Source organism: Hemicordylus capensis, chromosome 5 (genome assembly GCF_027244095.1).
Source record: "Hemicordylus capensis ecotype Gifberg chromosome 5, rHemCap1.1.pri, whole genome shotgun sequence".
In the NCBI taxonomy this organism is placed as follows: Eukaryota; Metazoa; Chordata; class Lepidosauria; order Squamata; family Cordylidae; genus Hemicordylus; species Hemicordylus capensis.
In genome coordinates this window covers 35902310-35923305 of record NC_069661.1, presented here as the reverse complement: position 1 = coordinate 35923305, position 20996 = coordinate 35902310, and the positions used below count along the sequence as shown (strand labels likewise).

Sequence of the window (20996 nt, the reverse complement as noted above, 5' to 3'; positions counted from 1 at the left end):
TTTCATGGACACTTGCCAGACTTTTTTTCTCTGCCAGTTGACTTGTTCTAATGTCACTTCTAATTGGCCCAGATATGATGTAGAGTTCTTAGAAAAGCATGCAGTATAAAGCCTCACTTGAATTGGATGTTCTTGGATTTGCATTGTGCAGATGGATGGATGCAATGCGAAGACATAGCCATTCACACTGGAGTTCTATGACTGACAAATGCTTTCCTGTTGGGCCTGTGATGATAAAAGAAATTTTAATTGCTATGGGCTTTCATGACTGTTCAAACTTTCCCAGAGCCTGTTTCAAATTCAGTGACTGCTTTTCTTTTCTTTGAGTAATGTGTATTACAGCACAGTCATGGTTTGAATTAGCGTTTACATTGTATGCAGAATACACTTCATAACCCTCCACTGTTAACTCTTCCTTCTTTTTATACCCTCTATGTTCTCTTGGCAAAGTTAAAGATAAATGGAATTCTCATGTGCCGTCACTGAAAACCTGTGGGAAATGGACTATGAAGTAAGTGTGTGTGTGTGTGTGTGTGTGTGTGTGTATGAATGTGAACACACTCCCCACTTCAAATAAGTCTTATGTTAATGTTGAGTGGAGACAGCATTTCCCAAGCAAAAGAACTCTGCATACTTGTGTGTGTGCATGTGTTTCTGCATGTGTCATGTATCCATGCTTGTGCTTTGTTTTCATGACCCAGAAGATATGGCAAGGTGGTGGGAGATAAGATTTGAGTGTCGTGTTTCCCATGTAGATGTTTGTGTTGAGATTAACAGTGAACAGTTGTGCTGGAAAAACAGGCTTTTCTCATCAAAGTAAAACAAAAAAAAGTTGGAGGGAAAACTGAGGGGGGAAAAGAGTGAGGTAAGAACTGCAAACAGAAACGATAATTTCATCCTATTCCATGTTGTCTCCACCCCTCCAATTCAGGCTAATGCCAGCAATTTCCACTGTCCTGATTAATCTGAGTTGGGCTATAGCTGTGCCTGGGTTCTCTCTTATAGAAGATCCTTTGTGAAGGCCCTTAATAGTTGGTCCTCATTACCTCATTACCCAATGGCATGTCTTTTATTATCTTACTCCATTTCCTTTTGTCTGCAACTCAGGCTTTTGATCCCAACAAGGCATGGATGGGAAGACAGCGCTGGTAGTCCTAACAGTCCTCCATTTATTGTCATTCAATGAAATCAACTCACTGGGCAATGCAGTTACCTCGGTCATGGCGCAGGTGCCCGTTAGCCTGCTTCATCCTGATGTCTGGAGCTAACTGGCCTGCACCTTGAAGCAATCAGTCATCGTCATTTATTCCACTCTCAGTGTCCCATTTCTATTGGGCTTAATAGAAGAAGAAAATAGGAGAAGATATATCATACACATGTATTGTGTTTACCCTTCGTATTTTTAAAAATCTGTTCTTAAATATTTTTAAAATGTAATATGTGAAGCAGCCCTAAAATGTAGATGATATGTGAGGTGTGAATCTATAGCCATAATGACCCAAATAGGTGACCTAACTATAGAACCTGGGATTGCAAATGTTCGTGCAGCCCTTTCAGTATGAGAACAAGGTTAAGGTTTGGGTGGGAGGGAGAGAGAGAGAGAGAGACAGACAGATGGGGAATGGTGAAGCTTTGATTGTCGCTCTCTTCCCATGTGAATAGTTGTTTTGAGATTAATAGTGCATAATTGTGGTGGGAGAACAGGCTTTCTTCTAGCACTCTTACAGTAAACGGAGGTGGTTTCAGCTGAGCAATACATATTTCTTTTGTAAACTGAAGCTGAGTTAATGTCAGCCTGAAGCCTCTCTCTATGTAAGGGCTTTGTGTTTGCATTGCGGGCGAAATTCACCACGTGCAAGTCAGTGACTCCTTTGGTACATTAAAGGCCTTCGTCTTTTTAATGAGCCATATGGTTAGAGCATCCATGCATCTATGTATTTATATATTTACCTTTACCTCCAGGCACTGTGAAGCAGCTGGTCCTAATGAATAAAAATAGCCAGTGAAATCATGGCATGTGGTTGCTGGGAAGGAAGAATTTATAGCCAGCAGTATGATAGATTATTGGGTGAGGAGGGGTGGGGAAGAAGGAGAAGAGGGGTCAGCCTTGGGAAGCATGTGCAATTTCTGTTTTTCATGTAAAGCAAGGGCACCTGTTCTGCTCAAGGCAATCAAATGCTGGGTTGATTAGCAAGTATTAATTCTCTCCCTACTGCAGATGACCAGGGGAATTGGGAATCTGAAACGGAATATTAAGAGATCTGCAGGATTATGTGTTGAATGAAAGCGGGGGGTGCGGGGAGAGAGGCCTCATTATTAGCTTCCACATTTAATCATCTGGAGCATGATGTCATTCACACTGGGCATGCAGAAGGGAAGCTGACTTTCCTGTCCCGTTCCAAAGAATGTTTGCAACCAATAACCCAGACCAAACCCGGAAGGCAAAGCAACTCAAGGTGACACTTATACGACTTATAATGTAATGTGAAAGTACAGAATTGCATTACGTGGGGTGGCATAATAGCCCTGGGTTATACTTTCACACCTTTCTGTATAGCTGGAAGTTGCAGTATTTGGATGACTTTCATTGCTAAAGACGTAAGGGAATAAAATTGCAGAACCAAGTCTGGAAAGTCAACAGGGATGACTACAGTTGAGGAATGCAATAAGCAGTCACCTAGGTGATCAGCCAAAAAGACCAGGGCTCCTGTATATTTAAGAATTGTGTAGAAGAGGGAATTGCAGCAGGTGTAGCTTTGCTTACCCCATATGACAACTTGCACCTGCCCAACAATTCTGTTCTGCACCACTGTTAAAGATACAAAACCCTGACCTGGCCTCTGTTGCATCTGGTCTCTGATCTGAAAATGGGAAGTTGCACATTGTCAGGAGAAGTGACTGATATTGAAGTTGTTCTGCAATATAACTCAAGGCCTTAATGCTCCCACAGTGAGAAAAGCATTTGAAAAGCTCCGCTTTTGGCAACATTATTTGGAAACAGCTTTTTGGAAACCGTCTACAAACAAATCAAAAGGCTAGTCCTAAAAGCTGTTTTGAATATCAGAAATTAGCACTTGAAGACAGAAAGTACAAAGGGGCTTTTGAACAGCAAAATGGCTGCCTACTGTCCATGATGCATTTGCCTCCAAAGCACCAACATAACACTGAAAATTATGACAAGGCAGGGTGATACAGATGGTCAAATGAGCCTAGGATAAGAGAGCTCAGTCTGATGTAATGGATATCTTATAGACTCCCACAGTTGAGAGCAGAGCTGTGTCTAGTTTGTGCATGGCCCAGGGTAAAAATAGCTCACAGGGCCCCCAGAAAAAAAATCAGCTTTGTTCCAGCCCAGAAGTAGAAGAGTCTCTGCCGTTGTGCTTCAGTGCAGGGTCCTGTAAGTGTGGGACCCTGGGTGACCGCCCCCTAGCCTTCCCTTCACATAGCCCTGGTTCAGAGAGATGTGGGATGATAAATAGGGTTGCCATGTCACCTGGAATTTCAGGCAGCCCCCGAATTCTGGCTCCTCCCCCCGGCTGCTGAAATCACCCATATTTTGCCCTGATTTCAAATGTGTCCTTGGGTTTGCCCAGATTTTACTGGTGGAGCAGAAAGCAGACTGAGAAATCTATGCCCAGCTGCTTCTGTGGGGCTTTCAGTACAGTAATCCACTGAGGAATGTTGTCTTTGTTTTTTATCAGCAGGGGCTCACTTATCAGGCAGATGAGAGGATAGATCATTGCCTACTTTCTAGGATGTGTATTGTCATGTTTAAGGACTGGCTTCATTAAGAATTCTATGCATGCCTTAGAAGCAAGCACTGTTTTCAATCAGATCTCCTCTCAAACGAGTGTGTACAGAATTGCAGCCTTAATTAAAAACCTGTGCTTTTTTTTGGTTGTTGTTCTATTGCTGCTGTTAATATGTCAAGGAGAATAGTCAGGCAAAGATATTTCCCCCAACTATTGTTTGTAGCTATCCAGAGCAAATACAAGTCAACTGGAAAAAATGCACCTGTCAATTTGCATAATATGCAAATTATTTGCAAGCCAATTTAAATGATATGCTAATTAGGGTACCCAGATTTGGAGAGCCAGAATACGGCAACCCTAATGATAAACAAAATGCCCCAAAAGAGAACTTTTCAAATGATTCTTTCAAAAGAAAAGTACTTTCAAATGATTGTTGGTAGTTGGGAGTAATGATTCACACAGACTCTGCTGATCCCTGTCAGTTGTAGAATGACAGTTGGAGGTACCGCTGAAAACAGTGAGGCATGATGAGGAGTGCTGGAGAGCTGGCCAAAAATTCTTGGGAGAAATGTGAGGAGCTGGCAGGTTCAGCTTGTCCACTAGGTGGACATAGGCGATCGCCTGGGGCACCAATTTTCGGGTTGGATGCAGGCACAGTCTCCCCCTCCATGAATAGCTGCCCACATCATGAGAGTTGCTATAGTGGCACCTGGGGAGCAGTGAGGAAGGAGATGATATCTTTTAAAATCTATTAGACAGTTGCAACTGCCTTGCGCTGCTGCCCAAATCTGTGCCTGTCATCCCTCCCCCCCCCCGGCCCCTTGCCTCTCACCCATTGCCATACACCTGGCCAATGTGCATGCATGGCGGCCAGGTGAGCAGCAAGAGCAGGGTGCATGGCAGGTGTGGACTCTGTGCAGAGCTGGGCAGTGTAGGTATAATGTCCTTCCCCTCTACCACCACCAAGTATGATTTTGGCACCCCAACATTCCGATATGGGCATTCTGTATGTAATGGGTGGGGGGTGCCACCAAAGTCATACTTTGCCTAGGTGCCAAAAACCCTAGCCTGGCCCTGGGAGCTGGTGTGTGTGAGAGAAATCAAGCTCAAAGTCTGTAGGAGAAGCTAGAAAGGGAACTAGGCAGGAGTAGATGAGAGGAGAGAACGTATAGAATTATATGTTCCTAAGGAACTCTGAAGTCTGGTGTTCTTTAGTGTCTAAAAAGTATGATTTATTGCTGGATCTCAAAGAAAATATTGGCACACGTAATACAAGACTCTTAAAACTTTTACTACAGAAGTCTTAGTATGCAAAACTGACACTTTTTGCGGTGGGTGGAAGGGAGAAGCACACTCGGCGTTCATAAACAGCTTCTTACCGTTGAGCCATTTCTAATGGTGTACAGCTGAGCTTTGACCTGCTAGCTTGCTAACTCTAACTGCTCTTTAAAAGCATTTTAATCTGCAAATGCCCTTCAGAGAGCATGACAAGCAGGTTTTGGAAAGTTGTCAGAACAAACAGTGCAGGATGGAGGGGGGGGGGAACCCCTCTTGTGTATTTATTTCTGAAAGGGGAATGGTCTCATCCAAAAAACATTTGATTCATAATAGTACTTGATCTTGATGTAGTAAGTACTTGAGCCTTTTAGTACTTGATCTTAGTGCAGTAAACATAATACACACTCCCAAATTGCTAAACTAAATGTTTCAGAATTAAATGAAGAAATTATATATTATATAGTTATCTCACTTGCTGCAGAGAATCAAAATATCTCCCTCAGTACATTCTGTTTCTTCCCATCACTCTCTCTGCAATATGTCATTGTTGGTAAGATGCAATTACTTGCCCAAGTTAGTAAGGAGTCATCAACAACTCTCCAATCTGTGGACTGAAGTGCACAAGAGACGTGGTGTGATGTCCCCTAAAACTATCATGTCATTTGTGCTAAGGATGTGGTTGTGCAAGTGTCACAAGAACGTGTGCTTGTGAAGTCATTGGTGGTGAGACACACACTTCTTTCTTCCACACCCATTCCCTTTAACAAACTTCTAAAGTTTGCTTTTGTTTCATTTTAGAGAATCATTGGAACTTTTTAAAAGGCTGATGCTTTTCACTGTACTTCTTGAGCACTGGCCTGCTTGCCCTTTAGATGAGAAGCTGCAAGACAATGCAAAGTTCCTACAGGAGCAACCTGACTTTCTGGTCAGTCCCAGAGTTTGTCTGAAGGTATGTGAGGCCTTCTGGAAGCTAAGCAGGACTGGGTCTGGCCAATTCCTGGATGGGAGACCTTTTTTCAGAGAACCTCATGTACATTGCCTTGAATCTCTGGCATGGAGGAACGGTGGGATAGAAAGTGCAACCTATAATATGGTATGCCCATAGCGGAGAATTGTAGAGAAAGGGCTGCAGGACCTGAAATAACTCCCTAACTGGCACCTTGCTTCAGGAAAGGTCAGAGGCAGACTGCAGTATTTTGCATTGGAGAAAACTATGCAGACCAGGTCAGGTTCTGCCTCCTCTAGTTAATGAGCAGCTCATTAAAGGGCCTAAAATCTATCCTTGAAGCTTTGCACTTCTGTGTTGTTCAGAAACCTCTTGGTGGGCTCACTTGGGAGTGGTGTGGGCTGACTGTGGTTTCTGGGGCAACTCCAGAAGCTATTGGTTGACAGCTCAGAGATGCCAGGCTACGCATACTGGGGTTTGAGCAGGGCCATGACAAGCACAGATGTCTTACTATGGTCTTACTTGTTTGTTTAAAAAAGAAAACTCAAAAAGATGGGATCCCAACATGATCAGTTGTGGTAAACATCATTACATGAAAGCATAGTAAACACTGGGACCATAATATATGGTTCCTGAGAATGAGAGAAGACTCGCTTTCCAGCTGTTTGTATTTGTCCGTCTGTCTCAAATTCAAGCTGGATATTGAGCTAATTATTAACTAAATATGTTTCCAATAATAAAACCAAGAAGGCCGAAAGATGCAAGTCAAATGTGTGCAATCTTGCATAACAAGCTGAATTTGTGTCCATGGCTGTCACATTGTCACATATTGGAGTTTACTTGTCACCACCTGGAGTAGCGCTGACTTTTTGGTATGAGACCTTTCACTACACCATGGAATCCATTGTATAAACACTTCCAAAGGACTGGTGTAGGAAAAGAATATCTACTGATGAACAATAGGAGGCCTGTACTACTTGTTGTCCATCAATCTGGGTTTGCCTAGATCAGGGATTCTCAAACTTGGGTCACCAGATGTTATTGGGCTTCAACTCCCATAATTCCCAACTAAAGGCCACTGGGGCTGGGGATTATGGGAGTTGAAGTCCAATAACATCTGGGGACCCAACATTGAGAATCCCTGGCCTAGATGCACTCTCCTATGCTCCTGATTTGATTCCTCCACTGTTACCAGTCATACCACCACCATCCCTGAATGTACAGAACTGCCTTTCATGTGTGAACACTTCTGTAGTAATGTACATGTAAAGGTAAAGTGTGCTGTCAAGAGGATTTCGACTCCTGGCACCCACAGAGCCCTGTGGTTTTCTTTGGTAGAATACAGGAGGGGTTTACCTCTTGCTAGGAGCCTACCTCGTCTCCTAGGAGTCTGACACTCAGGTTTAGTCTTAGAGGCTACACAAGGGTGGGGTGGGGGCTATAAAACTTTTATAGGCAAGAGTGGGGGGCCTGTAAAAATTGTCCACCCCCCAAGACTGATGGAGCCCAATGGATTCCACAGGGCTCTGGGGGATTTTCCAGCTGGTATGGCAAGTGCTCCTGTCAAAGCTCTAGTTGTTGTTTGGAACTGAGAGATGGCTTGGGCGGTTAACACGATCACTCCCAAGTGCCGTCTAAGCAGAGCTGTGCAGTGCCTTGGTATGCACTTGAGCTGAGGGTGATGAAGCAGGCTGGGATGTAAGTGGTGGGAGGACAACTCAAGGTTAGTCTGAGCTTATGCAGGATCATTGGAAGAGGTGTCCAGAGTAACACCTGGTTTATTTGTGCTGGAGAAGTTTCATTTATTGGTCCCTGAGGATGTGCATAAGGTCTTTAGTCGGGTTTGGCCAACCACATGCTTGCTTCACCCTTGCCCTTCATGGCTCATTAAATCTAATTGGGATGGAATTTTTAGCTGGGTCCAGCAGGTTCTAAATGCCTCATTGAGAGAGGGAGTGGTCCCAACTTCATTGAATGAAGCTGTTATTCGACCACTCCTAAAGAAACAGAGTCTGGACGCAGAGGATGTAAACAACTATAGGCCTGTGGCCAGTATTCCCTTCCTGGGCAAGGTGTTTGAGTGTGTAGCAACTGACCAGCTCCAGACACTCTTGGGCTATCTTGACCCATTTCAGTCAGGCTTCAGGCCTGTTTGTGGAACAGAAACTCCTTTGGTTGCCTTGTGGGATGACTTGTGGAGCGGGAGAGCAGTGCAACCGTTAATTCTCTTGGATCTCTCAGCAGCTTTTGATACCATTGACCAGAGCATCCTTTTTGATAGGCTGGCTGAGTTGGGTGTGGAAGGCCCTGCTTGGAGGTGGTTCCTCTCCTACCTCAAGGCCCATTCTCAAAAGGTAGTGCTGGGGAATTACTGCTTAACCCATTGGCAGTTATGCTTTGGGGTTCTGCAGAGCTCCATTCTGTCCCCTTTGCTGTTTAACATCTACAAGAGACCACTACGAGACGTCATCGAGAGTCTTGGCCTGAAGTACCATCAGTATAGCAATAGCACTAGCAATAGCAATAGCACTTACATTTATATACCGCTTTATAGCCGGAGCTCTCTAAGCGGTTTACAATGATTTAGCATATTGCCCCCAACATTCTGGGTACTCATTTTACTGACCTCGGAAGGATGGAAGGCTGAGTCAACCTTGAGCCCCTGGTCAGGATCGAACTTGTAACCTTCTGGTTACAGGGCAGCAGTTTTACCACTGCACCACCAGGGGCTCTTATTAGTATGCAGATGACACTCAGTTGTATCTCTTTTTTTCATCAGACGCAGGTGAGGCAGTGACTGCCCTGAATCAGTGCCTGGATGCAGTAATGGACTGGATGTGGGTGAACAAGCTGAGTCTCAGTCTAGACAAGAGGGAAGTACTGATGGTTGCTGATTCCTCTGCCCGGGTGAATGATGATCAGCCTGTTCTAGATGGGGTTGCACTCCCCAATTGCAGTTTGGGAGTGTTCATTGATCCAGCACTGTCACTAGAGTCTCAAGTGGCCTCTGTGGCTCAGAGCACCTTTTAGCTCTTGGCCACAGTTACTCATGCTCTGGTAACCTCTTGCTTAGATTACTGCAATGCATTGTACGTGGGGCTGCCTTTGAAAATGGTCCAGAAACTGCAGCTGGTACATACTAGGGCTGCAAAATTATTAACTGGGCCTGGATGTTTTGATCATATTGCACCCGTGCTTCGTCAGCTACACTAGCTCCATTTGTGGGCCCAATTCTAAGTGCTGCTCTTAATCCTTTAAAGCCCTAAATGGCTTGGGACCAGTTTACCTGGGATAGTGCCTTGCCCCATATGTCCCAACCCAATCCTTAAGTTCTTCTTTGGAGGTTCTCTGAGTGCCCCTGCCAATTGAGGTGAGGCTGGCTTCATCACTTTGTTTTTTTAGATGCCTGGTAAAGACCTTCTGTTCACTCAAGCCTTTTACATTTTGATTTTCAAATTTGATTTTAAGTGAATTTAAAACAGTTTTTAAATTACTTTGTATTGTATTTTGTATTGTCTCTCCCCACCCCTGCCCTTTTGGACTGTTTATGATTTAATTTGTTTGTTTTTATTTCATGTTTTATTGTTGTATTGCGAGCCGCCCAGAGAACAATTTGTTTTGGGGCAGCTAATAAATTTCACAACACACAGTTGTGTTTGCTAATGCAGCATGTTAGACCAGCACAAGTTGCTGTCCTATCCCAATTATAATTGTGTATACTTAAAAAATGTGATTTTAATATAAGCATATTGACAGATACTTTTTAAATGAGCAATGGCATATTTTCTTGTTTATATGAAGTAGACAACTTAATCCTTCCTTCTGTTTCTCCTCCCCGCAAATAATAATTCTTTGTACTTTCTCAGCCTTTTATAAACTGAGTCCCTGAGACACCATTAATATTGGGTAGTTGACATTAAAAAGCAACAGGCTAAATAGTTTGGTCTCAATGGCTCAACCCAACATGTATTTGTAATATCAAAGAAATCTAAGTATTGATTTGATTTAGTGTTTATGACGAGCCACTTCATTTCCCCATAAAATTCAGGGGAGTACAGGTACCAACATACATTACATTTTCATTATTAATTTGGTTTCTTTTTCTTTTTACTCACAGTGTTGATATGAGATCCGCCTGGAGAACCTGTGTTGGTTCTGAGATCCGGTGTATTTGTTATGATCACCATATGGAGGTCATAATAAATATTTTGAATCAGAGTTGGTGTGATGTCTGCTCCAAGTTCTTTCCTGCAGTACTGGCAAAGCACCACACTCTGTGAGTCCCCTGAGCCTGGAAGTTGCAGGAGATCCTGGAAGTCTGTGCCCTTCCTCTGATCATCTTGGGTGCTCCATCCAAAGTGCAAATGGAAGTACTGTTGGGGAGGTGGACTCTTTGCTGGTCTTGGTTTCTTAGCAAATACTTGATCCTGCCATCCTCTGGAGTTACTTCTGCTCACCTTATACAAGCCTGGACACTTTCAACATGGTGGTTGGTTGATTGATTGATTTATTAAGTGCCGTCAAGTCGGTGTCGACTCTTAGCGACCACATAGATAGATTCTCTCCAGGATGCTCTGACTTCAACTTGGCCTTTAATGTCTCTCAGTGGTGCATTCATTGCTGTCATAATCAAGTCCATCCACCTTGCTGCTAGTCGTCCTCTTCTTCTCTTTCCTTCAACCTTTTCCAGCATTACTGACTTACGGGAGCTGGATCTTTGCATAGTGTGTCTGAAGTATGATAGTTTGAGCCTGGTCATTTGTGCCTTGAGTGAAAATTCTGGATTGATTTGTTTGATGATCCATTAGTTTTCCTGGCTGTCCGTGGTATCCTCAAAAGTCTTCTCCAGCACCAAAGTTCAAAAGCATCAATACTTTTTCTATCTTGCTTCTTCAGAGCCCAGCTTTCACATCCATAGAGTGTCATAAGAAAAACCATTGCATGAATGATTCTAATCTTTGTAGGTATAGATACATCATGGCACCTAAATATCCTTTCCAAGGCCTTCATTGCAACACTACCAAGTGCTAGTCTGCGACGTATTTCTTGACTGCTGGATCCTTTACTGTTGATGGTTGATCCCAAAAGGCAGAAGCTATCCACCACTAAATGTCTTCATTATCAGTTCTGAGGCTAGTTGCGTTGTCAATAGTTTAGTCTTCTTTACCTTTAGTCATAGTCCCATTTTTTCACTCTGCTCCTTAACTTTCATTACTAGAGCTTGCAGTGGTGTCATCTGTAGCGCAGGTTATTGCTGTTTCTTCCTCCAACATTAAAACTATGCTCATCTTCTTCTAATCCAACTTCTCTCAGTATATGTTCAGCATATGAGTTGAATAAGTAAGGAGAATGTATACAGCCTTGTCTTACTCCTTTGCCGATCTAGGATCAGTCTGTTTCACCATGTTCCATCCTGACTGTGGCTTCCTGTCCTGTGTATACGTTTCTCATTAGAACAGTGAGATGTTCTGGGACACCCATTTTGCTAAGGACATTCCACAACTTGACATGGTTGATGCAATCAAATGCTTTTCTGTAGTAAATAAAGCAGATATTGACTTCTTCCTCAATTATCCACTATGCATCAGCAATGATGTCTCTTGTTCCTTGGCCTTTTCTGAAATGAGCTTGAACATCCGGCATTTCCCTTTCCACATAGGGGTCTCATCTGCGTTGGATGCCCCTGAGCATTATTTTGCTAGCATGTGAAATTAGGGATATTGTGCGATGGTTTGTGCAATCTGTTAGGTCTCCTTTCTTTGGTATGGGTATGTAGACTGACCTCTTCTAATCTGTGTCATTCTCCAAATTTGCTGGTATAGTTTGGTTAGAGCCTTGACTGATTCTTCTGTTGCCTGCCATATTTCTGTAGCTATTCCGTCAATTCCTGTAGCCTTCTGACTTGGTAATAACCAGAGTGCTGATCTAACTACATCTTCCTGTGCTAGAGGTTCTTGCAAGTAGGGAATATCTTCTAGAGTGTCTTGGATGTTGACATCCCTGCTGTACAGATTTTCAGTATACTCCTTCCATCTCTGTTTGATCTTTTCTGAATCCGTTACTATCTGTCCTTTGGCATCCCTTAACATACCAGTTCGAGGTTGGCACCTTCTTCTGAGTTCAGATATCTTTTGGAAAACTTGCCTTGCTTTTCCATGTCTATTTCTATCCTCAAGGACCTATACAAGTGTCATTGTAGTACTGCTCCTTGTCTCTTCTAACAGCTTTCTGAAATTCCCTATTAAGTTCCTTCCTGAAGTCTTTATCTTTCTTTACTTTGGCTTCTCTCCTCTTCTGGGCAATTTCCGCTGTCTGTTCTGACATCCATTTTGCTTTCTTCTGTTTCTTGGTCTTTGGCAGTCTTTTTTCACATTCATCCTTAACAATTTCTTTGATTTCATTCCACAGTTCCTCTGGTTCTCTTTCAATGAGGTTCAGAACTTCAAAGCGATTCCTGAAGTTCTCCTTGAAAATGGTGGGTACATTCTCAAGATCATATCGTGGAAGCTGGATAGCTTTGTTTTCCCACTTTAGCTTGACTTGGAAATTGCACATGAGCAGTTCGTGATCTGTTCCACAATTGGCCCCCGGCCACATCATTGCTGTTATAACTGAGCTCTTCCACCTCCTTGCACCAATAATGTAATCAATTTGATTTCTGTGGACTCCATCTGGTGATGCCCATGTGTATAGGTGCTGCTTTGGTTTGAAGAATGTGTTAGCAATGAAGAGATCATTGGCTTGGCAGAAACTAATAAGTCGTTCTCCTGCTTCATTTCTGTTTCCTAGGCCATACAGTCCGACTGTGTTTTCTTTCTAACCAGTTCCAACTTTGGCATTTCACTCTCCCACCACCAGCAGCACATTTTGTTTGCATGTTCTGTCAATTTTAGACTGAACTTGAGCATATAACTCACCAACGTCGTCGTCTTCTGCATCGGTTGTTGGGGCATAGACTTGAAGAATTGTCATGTTAAAGGGTTGTACATGAAATCTAATTGATATTAGTTGGTCACTGATCGCATTGTATCCAAGTACTGTCATTGCTATCCTTCCTGACTATGGAAGCAACACCGTTCCTTCTTTGGTTTTAGTGTCCTGAGTAGTAAGCGCCGGCGGTATGGTTTTCTGACTGCAAGTGTCCTATTTAAATCCATTTTAATTCACTGATGCCCAAGATGATAATCTGTAGTCAATTCATTTCATCTTTCACTGTGTTGAGCTTTCTCATATTCATGCTTCTTATGATTCACGTTCCCATTGTAATTCTGTCTTTGCAGCTTCGGATTTTCTTTTCCCACATGGCAACATCAGCCGCTAGACATCCAAAAGGCTTTAATTTAACTGTGTCATAAGCACCATCGGTACTCTGAGAGATCCCCACATCTTCCTCAGTAGCATGTTGAGTACCGTCTGACCTGAGGGGCCCATCATCCAGCACTACATCAATGATCATTCTGTTTTGTCTATCCATGTTTGTCTATTCTTCTCCCTCTCTCATAACACTAGAACCAGGGGTCATCTCATGAAATTGATTGCCAGGAAATCTAGGACAAACCAAAGGAAGTACTTTTTCACACAACACATAATCAACTTGTGGAATTCTCTGCCACAAGATGTGACAGCCAACAACCTGGATGGCTTTAAGAGGGGTTTTGGATAACTTCATGGAGGAGAGATCAGTCATCGGCTAGTAGTTGGAGGGCTGTAGGCCACCTTCAGCCTCAAAGGTAGGATGCCTCTGAGTACCAGTTGCAGGGGAGTAACAGCAGGAGGGAGGGCATGTCTTTAACTCCTACTTGTAGGCTTGCAGCGGCATCTGGTGGGCCACTGTGCGAAACAGGATGCTGGACTAGGTCGGCCTTGTGCCTGATCCAGCAGGGCTGTTCTTATGTTTTTATGGGGTTTTTTGGTAAAATATAGGAGTGGTTTACCATTGCCTTCTCCCACATAGTATGAAATGGTGCCTTTGTTGTTGTCGTCACTGAAGTGATCGTCCGCCTCCAGCACTTTCCTATATGGCTGCTGCCCAATATAGGTGCTTGCTTGCTTTAGCTGGGCAGCTGAGATGACCTTCGTGCTTTGAGTGACCCTACTGGGAGTATATCTCCCAGCGTACTTCACTCATCCCTCCCAGAAACACCCCACCACCACCAGAATGAGGCAGCATAGCAGGACTTGGGTGGGAGACTGTAGGTCTACAAGATGTATTTAGTAGTTTGCGGTTATACATCAGTGAGATGCAGTGTTGTATAGTGGTTAGAGTGTTGGACTTAAAACTGGAGGCATCCAGGTTCAAATTCCCACTCAACTCCAAAGTTCACTGGGTGACCATAAGCCAATCATTGTCTCTCAGCCTCACCTACCTCATATGGCTATTGTGATAATAAAAGAGGAGGATAATAATGTAGGAGAATACATTATTATCCTCCTTGATGGGATAATAATGTAGGGATAATTATCTGGTTTATGGTCTATATAGGGAGGGGTTGCTGACTCATTGTCCAGATCTGGACTTTCAGCTGATACGCCAGCTGCGTCCATTTCTTGAGATAAATTACCTCAGAACAGTAGTACATCTGCTGGTCACTTCCAGATTTGATTACTTCTATATGCCCTATGTGGGGCTGCCTTTGTACATAGTCTGGAATGGTCCAGAATGCAGCAGCCAGGTTGGTCTCTGGGTCATCTTGGAGAGACCATATCACTTCTATCTACACTGGTTGTTGATAAGTTTTTGGCCAAAATACAAGGTTTTGGTTATAACCTATAAAGCCCTAAACAGCTTGGGCCCTGGATATTTAATAGAACACCTTCTTCGCTATGAACCACACCACCCATTGAGATCATCTGGAGAGGTTCATCTGCAGTTGCCACTGGCTCGTCTGATAGCTATTCAGTGACAGGCCTTCTCCACTGCTGCCCCGAGGCTTTTGAACACACTTCCTGCTGAAATAAGAGCCTCCCCATCTCTTACAACTTTGAAAAAGGCAGTTAAGATGCATTTGTTTACCCAGGCTTTTAATTAGATATTGTTTTAATTGTGGTTTTAATAGTTTTAATGTTTTACATTTTAATTGTTGTAATGTTTTAATCTTTTTATGTTGTTTTTATTAGAGACTTGTGTTTTGGGCAGTATAAAAATGTGTTAAATAAATAAATAATAAGTAAATTTCCCTAATTTCCAGCCTCCCCACACACACTACTGCCAGAACTTTTATGGCCCCAATGTTCTTAGTTAATTTGAAGCACGATAAAAATGGTGATATCATGACTGTAGTAGTTATTAGTGTACTAATTGTCTTGTGCACCACTGCAGTAGATCCACAGAAATAATGACCCCTAAGGCGACAGTCCTTTGCACAATTACTTGGGAGTAAGCTTGTTGAATTCAGTCAAACCTACTTCTGAGTAAACATACAGGATCAGGCTGAAAGAGAAGCAAACTACCTCATTGTCAAAATGCTTCCTGACTCATAGAGCTGCTAATCCTGCCATATCCACCCTCTATGAGTGCAAGAGAAACCTCAGTATTTTTGGTACAGCTGTACGGAGCTGACTGCAAAGGTATTACTCTAGAGCTGGGGTGCCCAGCTTCAGCCGCCCAGCTGTCTTTGAACCTCAACTCATATAATCCCCAACCACCATGGCTAACGATTGTAACTGGAGATTATGGGAGTTGAAGTAAGGCACCCCTGGAACCTCTAGAACAGAGCTGCACAACAGAGCTGGCCTTCCAGCTGTTGTTGGACTACAATTCCCATCGTTCAGCCACAGTGGCCAATAGTCAAGGATGATGGGAGTTGCAGTCCAAAATTTGCAGGAGGGCCAAGGTTGTGTAGTCCTGCTCTAGAGCAGGGATTCTCAACGTTGGGTCCCCAGATGTTATTGGACTTCAACTCCCATAATCCTCAACCAAAGGCCACAGGGGCTGGGGATTATGGGAGTTGAAGTCCAATAATGTCTGGGGACCCAACGTTGAGAATCCCTGCTCTAGAGTATCCCTACAGGTGAGCAGGGGTGGAGCCACTGGTGTTCAAGGGTGTCCCCCAAATACAGGTCCCTCCACCCCTGGTAGCCCCCTTTTCTCACTTCCCCCCTTACCCCCTCCAGCGGGCTGACCAGCTAGCCAGGCCCTTTGGCTGTTTCTGTCACCTGCATGCCTCACTCTGGATGTTGCTCCCGCACACACTTCCTGCTTGCCTAACACCTGCACCTGTCTGCTTGTGTGCCTGCCTCCTGCTTCCTCTACCCACCCAGCGCCACTGCTTGCTTAAGCAGGATGAGCTGGGAAGCAGTGGGGCAGGAGGCAGGTAGGAGGCGCACACAGCAGCAGGTGAGTGGTGGCTGGGTGGGGAGCACGTGCACATATGTGGGGGGACATTGTTGTTGACACATTGCACCAAGGTAACATATGCTTAAAAGGCCCATTCCACAGCCATAAAATGTATGCCATGTGTTTCTATATTGTGTACACTTTGTCCATTGCTTAGCTATTGAGAACCATTCCTAGATAAGAGAAGCTGTAAATCGTATTTTATTGGCACTGAAGTAAAACATGGACTGAGATAGGAAGTCCATTAAACTGAAGATTACAGAAAGCTATGAATTTACATTGGGAACAGATATACATATACATATATATAACAGAAAACAGGAACTATCATAGAGAACCCCCTCCCCCCCCATTTTCTTTCTCTCTTTTTTAGGAATGAAGAAATCCATTCACCGCAATAGCTGATGCGGTCTTTGCCTATACATTTTATGTGGATGGGTTTCAACTGGAATAGCATTGCCATAATGCTGCCTCTGAGGGAAGTGAGGGGGGACCTGTCCCCCACCAGACAAGCAGTTCACCCACCTGCCCCTCCATTGCTGGACCCCTGAAGTTATATCAAGGAAATTGCTGACTCTGAATGAACATTTTTGTGTCTTGGGACTAATTAAGACCTATCTGACAGGAGCGGACCTTACATGAGGCGGTGAGGTGGTCCCCTCACAACAGCTTGGAGCACCAGTGAGATGGCAAAATACCCTTCTGCCCTCCACTTTTTAAAAATGGAGAAGAATGGGAGGAAAGTTTGGAGGAGGGGGGCAGCATTTGACACCCTGTTTCAGGTATACGGAAGTTTGAGCCACGACTATATTGAGTAGTATGGGATGCCTGAGTAAAATCCCCATACTAGCAACAGAAAAAAAGATTATCCAAAGACCTAGACCTTGAGGCTGCTGTTTTGCATAATATCACAAAAACCAAGGGATTCTATTGGTGATCTGCACATGTGCTTTGTCTCAGTTACTCTCCTTCAGAGAAAATACCTTAGGATTGGAGCATTAATTTGACATATGCCATTATTTTTCTGTCGGAAAATGTGGGATAAAGCATGCCCCTTTCCACAGAAATGTACAAAGTCAGTAATGAGATTTTTCCATGTTTCCCTTGAAACTCTATGCCATATCATAAACTGCTTTTCTGAATGTGTTCGGAATAGCACCGCCAGCTCTGAATCATATTGGACAACTTTGTTGGGGTTGTGCTGTTCTCGGTGCTGGCATCCTCCTCCTTCTGCTTCCGCTTCCAACACCAACACTAGAATTCATATCAGAACTTAGATGGGATCTGAGAATCTCATGGAGGTATTCCACCTTGCATTGTTTAGTTCAAGCATCATGTAGAGCTTTGATTGATTGATTAAGTCCTGTCAAGTCGATGTCAGCTCTTGGAGACCACATAGAAAGATTCTCTCCAGGATGATCTGTCTTTTAGGTATCTCAGTGGTGCATTTATTATTGTTTATTGCAGAGCTACAGTTAATTTTAATTAAGGTGTATTTAGCAAATCTGGATTGGCAACACAGATTATCCCCAACCTTGGTTTGTTTTGCCATATCATGGTTTGTTGGGGTCCTGCCCCTTCTCCCTACCTACCATGATCTAAGCTTGGCCCCCTTTTCTCTGAGAGAATCCTGCGAGGGCAGGGCTACTGAAACAAACCAATATTAAACCCACTTGTGGGTTCAGGCATAATGCAAGACCAGGGCTGCTCAATTTCAGCCCTCTGGCAGATGTTGTCCTACAACTCTCATAATCACTGGCTATTGGCCACTGTGGCTGGGGGTTATGGGAGTTGTAGTCCAAAAACTGTGTGTGTAGGGGGGTCTAAGTTGAGCAAGCCTCTGCAAAGCCCATGGGTTAGGATCACAAACCAACTTCAAACTTTGGTTTAAGATTAAGATTGTGGTTTGATTGCCCCTCCCCACCATAGTTTGTTGAAAGGCACGGGTTCAGTCACAAACTATCCGCAATTAGATGAAATAAAACACAGTTCTGTGTGATTTTGGAACCTGCCCTATGTTTCAGCATCATTATTAGATGCTAACAAAGGGGGCCAAGGTTAGAAAGCAACCCCCCCCCCATAAATGATAAAACAAAGTACTTATTTAAAACATTTATATCCCACTTTTCAGGACTAAGCCCATAAGGTGGCTGACAAAAGCAATGTTAAAACCATATGTAGAATAAAACAATCAGACCATATGAATTAGGTATATATTTTACCTATAAGGTGAACTTACCTGCTGTTGCTAGGACTGCCTTTAGGGTGATTGGTCAATACTCCCAAGTTTGGGCAATGTGGGGAATTTAGCTTAAAATGGAGACAGTTCCAAGTAGTTTTAATTTGTGCAAGTGTTTGAACTCAAGAAACTGGCTTGAGAGAAAGAGATTTTAATTAACAAAAGGGGTTTATTGGAAGAAAAATAATAAAAGCAATAAGACTAAGTTACAAGGTGGCCCTAAAGGCAATACAAATATGTTAAAAAATAGACTATTGTAAGGCACATTTAGCTTAAAGTTCCAGATTATGTGTACATTCCCAGATGGGCTAGAGAAAGATGCTAAGAGAAGGGGAAGGGGGAAGTTTTGAAAAGAAGTTATAGATTGGGGTCCTGAAAGCCAGACAACCGCTATACTGTACCAGCCTCTAGGTGGGGCTTCGAGCAGCTGGAGGCTCACATTCTTCAGGGATAGCGAGGGCAGGAGGGTTGCAAGGATTAGTATGAGGAGGGATGCCCACGAGAACGGCTTCTCTGTGGATCCAGTTTCCTATAGGTGTGAGGCAAGCTGGATGGATTGGCACCAGGACCGATCCAGATAGTGATTTCAAAGTACAGGAGGACAGAAGCAGTGTCCAATGGAGTCTCAAGTATTGCATACAAGGAACCACAAAGATGGTCTGTTGGAGCGTCTGATGGAGTCCCAAGAGAAAGGCAAAAGGGAGCATAATGTTGCAGTAGAGTCCCAAGTGTAATGCACGAGGAATAACACTAGGTCATGGAGTTAGGGATACTTATATCCCAAAACGTGCCTTGGGGGCACATTGACATCCTACTGTCATGCTTGCTGAGTAGAAGGGCCCAGATGGGCCTGTTTGGAATGTATTATTTCTGATCGTTCTTTCCTGGGTGTAACAATGGGGGTGTGCCTTTTGCAAGTAAGGCTATTTGTGATGATATACAGAGTAGGCAGGTGCATGAAAGAATATCTGTGTTGGGACGGGCTCTCCAATAATCCTATAAATAGTTTGAATGGGTGCACCTCTGAGCCTACGTCACTGACTCATCTCCTCTGTGGGAGAACATTACCTCACTGTTTTATCTACCTTCTTCCTGCTTGGCATAATCTGCTCATTAGTGTGTTTTATCTCCTGTGAAAGGAGAGGAGTAAGGTGGTTCACTCTAACTATAGGGTGTCCTTGAAGGTTAATTCAATATAGTTATCTCTCGAGTCTACTTAGCTGGGGCTCCTATCTGGGGAGAGGGGTTGCATCTTATCCCCATTCCAATTTGCTTTGCAGCCAAATCTAGGGGTGACTAGCCCACTGCCAACTAAGTGACTTGTCCCCATGTGTACTATAAACTGTGAGCTCACATTGCAGTGCAGCTCCTGAGCATATACAAAGTACAATCTCCAAGCCTGGAGATGCAAGTCAACAGGGAGGCTCGTGGGAGCCAGGTTAAAAAGGCATTGCTGGTCACACTACCTTCCTTCAAGTTTGGCTGAGTCTATTTGGAAATGTTATCGATTTAGATTATGTTGAGTAATTTGGAAGCCTGCTATTTTGTGCATCAAGCAAGTAACTTGGTGTGTAAATTTTCTTCAAATGATTTTTAACATAATTAATTTCAGTCACACTGCCAATATCTTGTTTTGGGGTCTGCTTACCTTTACCCCCCCCCTCTCTGTATTCCTGTTTAATAAATAAGCTGTGCCTGGATCAAGAGATATAACATCCAGATTATGCCCTCAAGTACATAAGTAAGGATCAAAAGAAAAGTCAAGCAACTTTATACTCTACAGAAAATCTAAACATTGCAAATAACAGAATTAAATCCAAGATCACTTCAAAGGGGATTGTTCAGGAAATGGATAAATAATGAATCTGAACACATCAGAGAATTCCATAAGCAAAGCCTTAGAAATTTGCATTAGATGATCAACAAGAGCAATAATTTTATTACCATACCAGAATAAATAGTTCAGAGGGATTTTTTTTTTTTTTAGAGTTTACTGGCTTTCATTTCTATCCATTTATCCAACTAGTATTTGAGATACCATAAAGAACGAGAGCTTGGTGGAGTTCTCCGTAATCCTCTATGGCTTGGATGTAGTTTCAGACCTTAGAATCATTCTGGAAGATCCAGCTGGACTTTCATAGGCAACTTGGCTCCAAAGCTACTGCTGAACAGCAACTTTTGAAAGAGACCGTTCTTGACATCAGCACATAAATCAAAGCAAGCCACAACTTTAATAAATAGAGTTCTAGGAGGTCAAAACTACTTCCCAAGGGCAGTTTTAGGGTGGGAAAATGACTGTTTGTTGTCCTGATCTACAAAGAGATTTGTCTGGAATGCCTCTGAGCAGAAAAGATAGGCCTTCACAGTCTGGAATTGTTTGTTTGTTTTTTGTTTGTTTTTACATGTTATATCCCGCTCTTCCTCCAAGGAGCCCAGAGCGGTGTC

General features: G+C 43.3%; 1 long non-coding RNA gene across 1 annotated transcript in view; it reads left to right on the top strand.

Moving 5' to 3' along the window:
- The window catches only part of LOC128327526 (uncharacterized), a 29119-nt gene extending 17542 nt beyond the window's left edge, over positions 1–11577 (top strand). Inside the window, exons 3-5 of the long non-coding RNA XR_008308655.1 lie at positions 451–511; positions 5829–5979; positions 8756–11577. This is a non-coding gene — a long non-coding RNA (uncharacterized LOC128327526). The remainder of the gene's footprint in view (positions 1–450; positions 512–5828; positions 5980–8755) is intronic.
- Positions 11578–20996: the final 9419 nt, after the last annotated feature.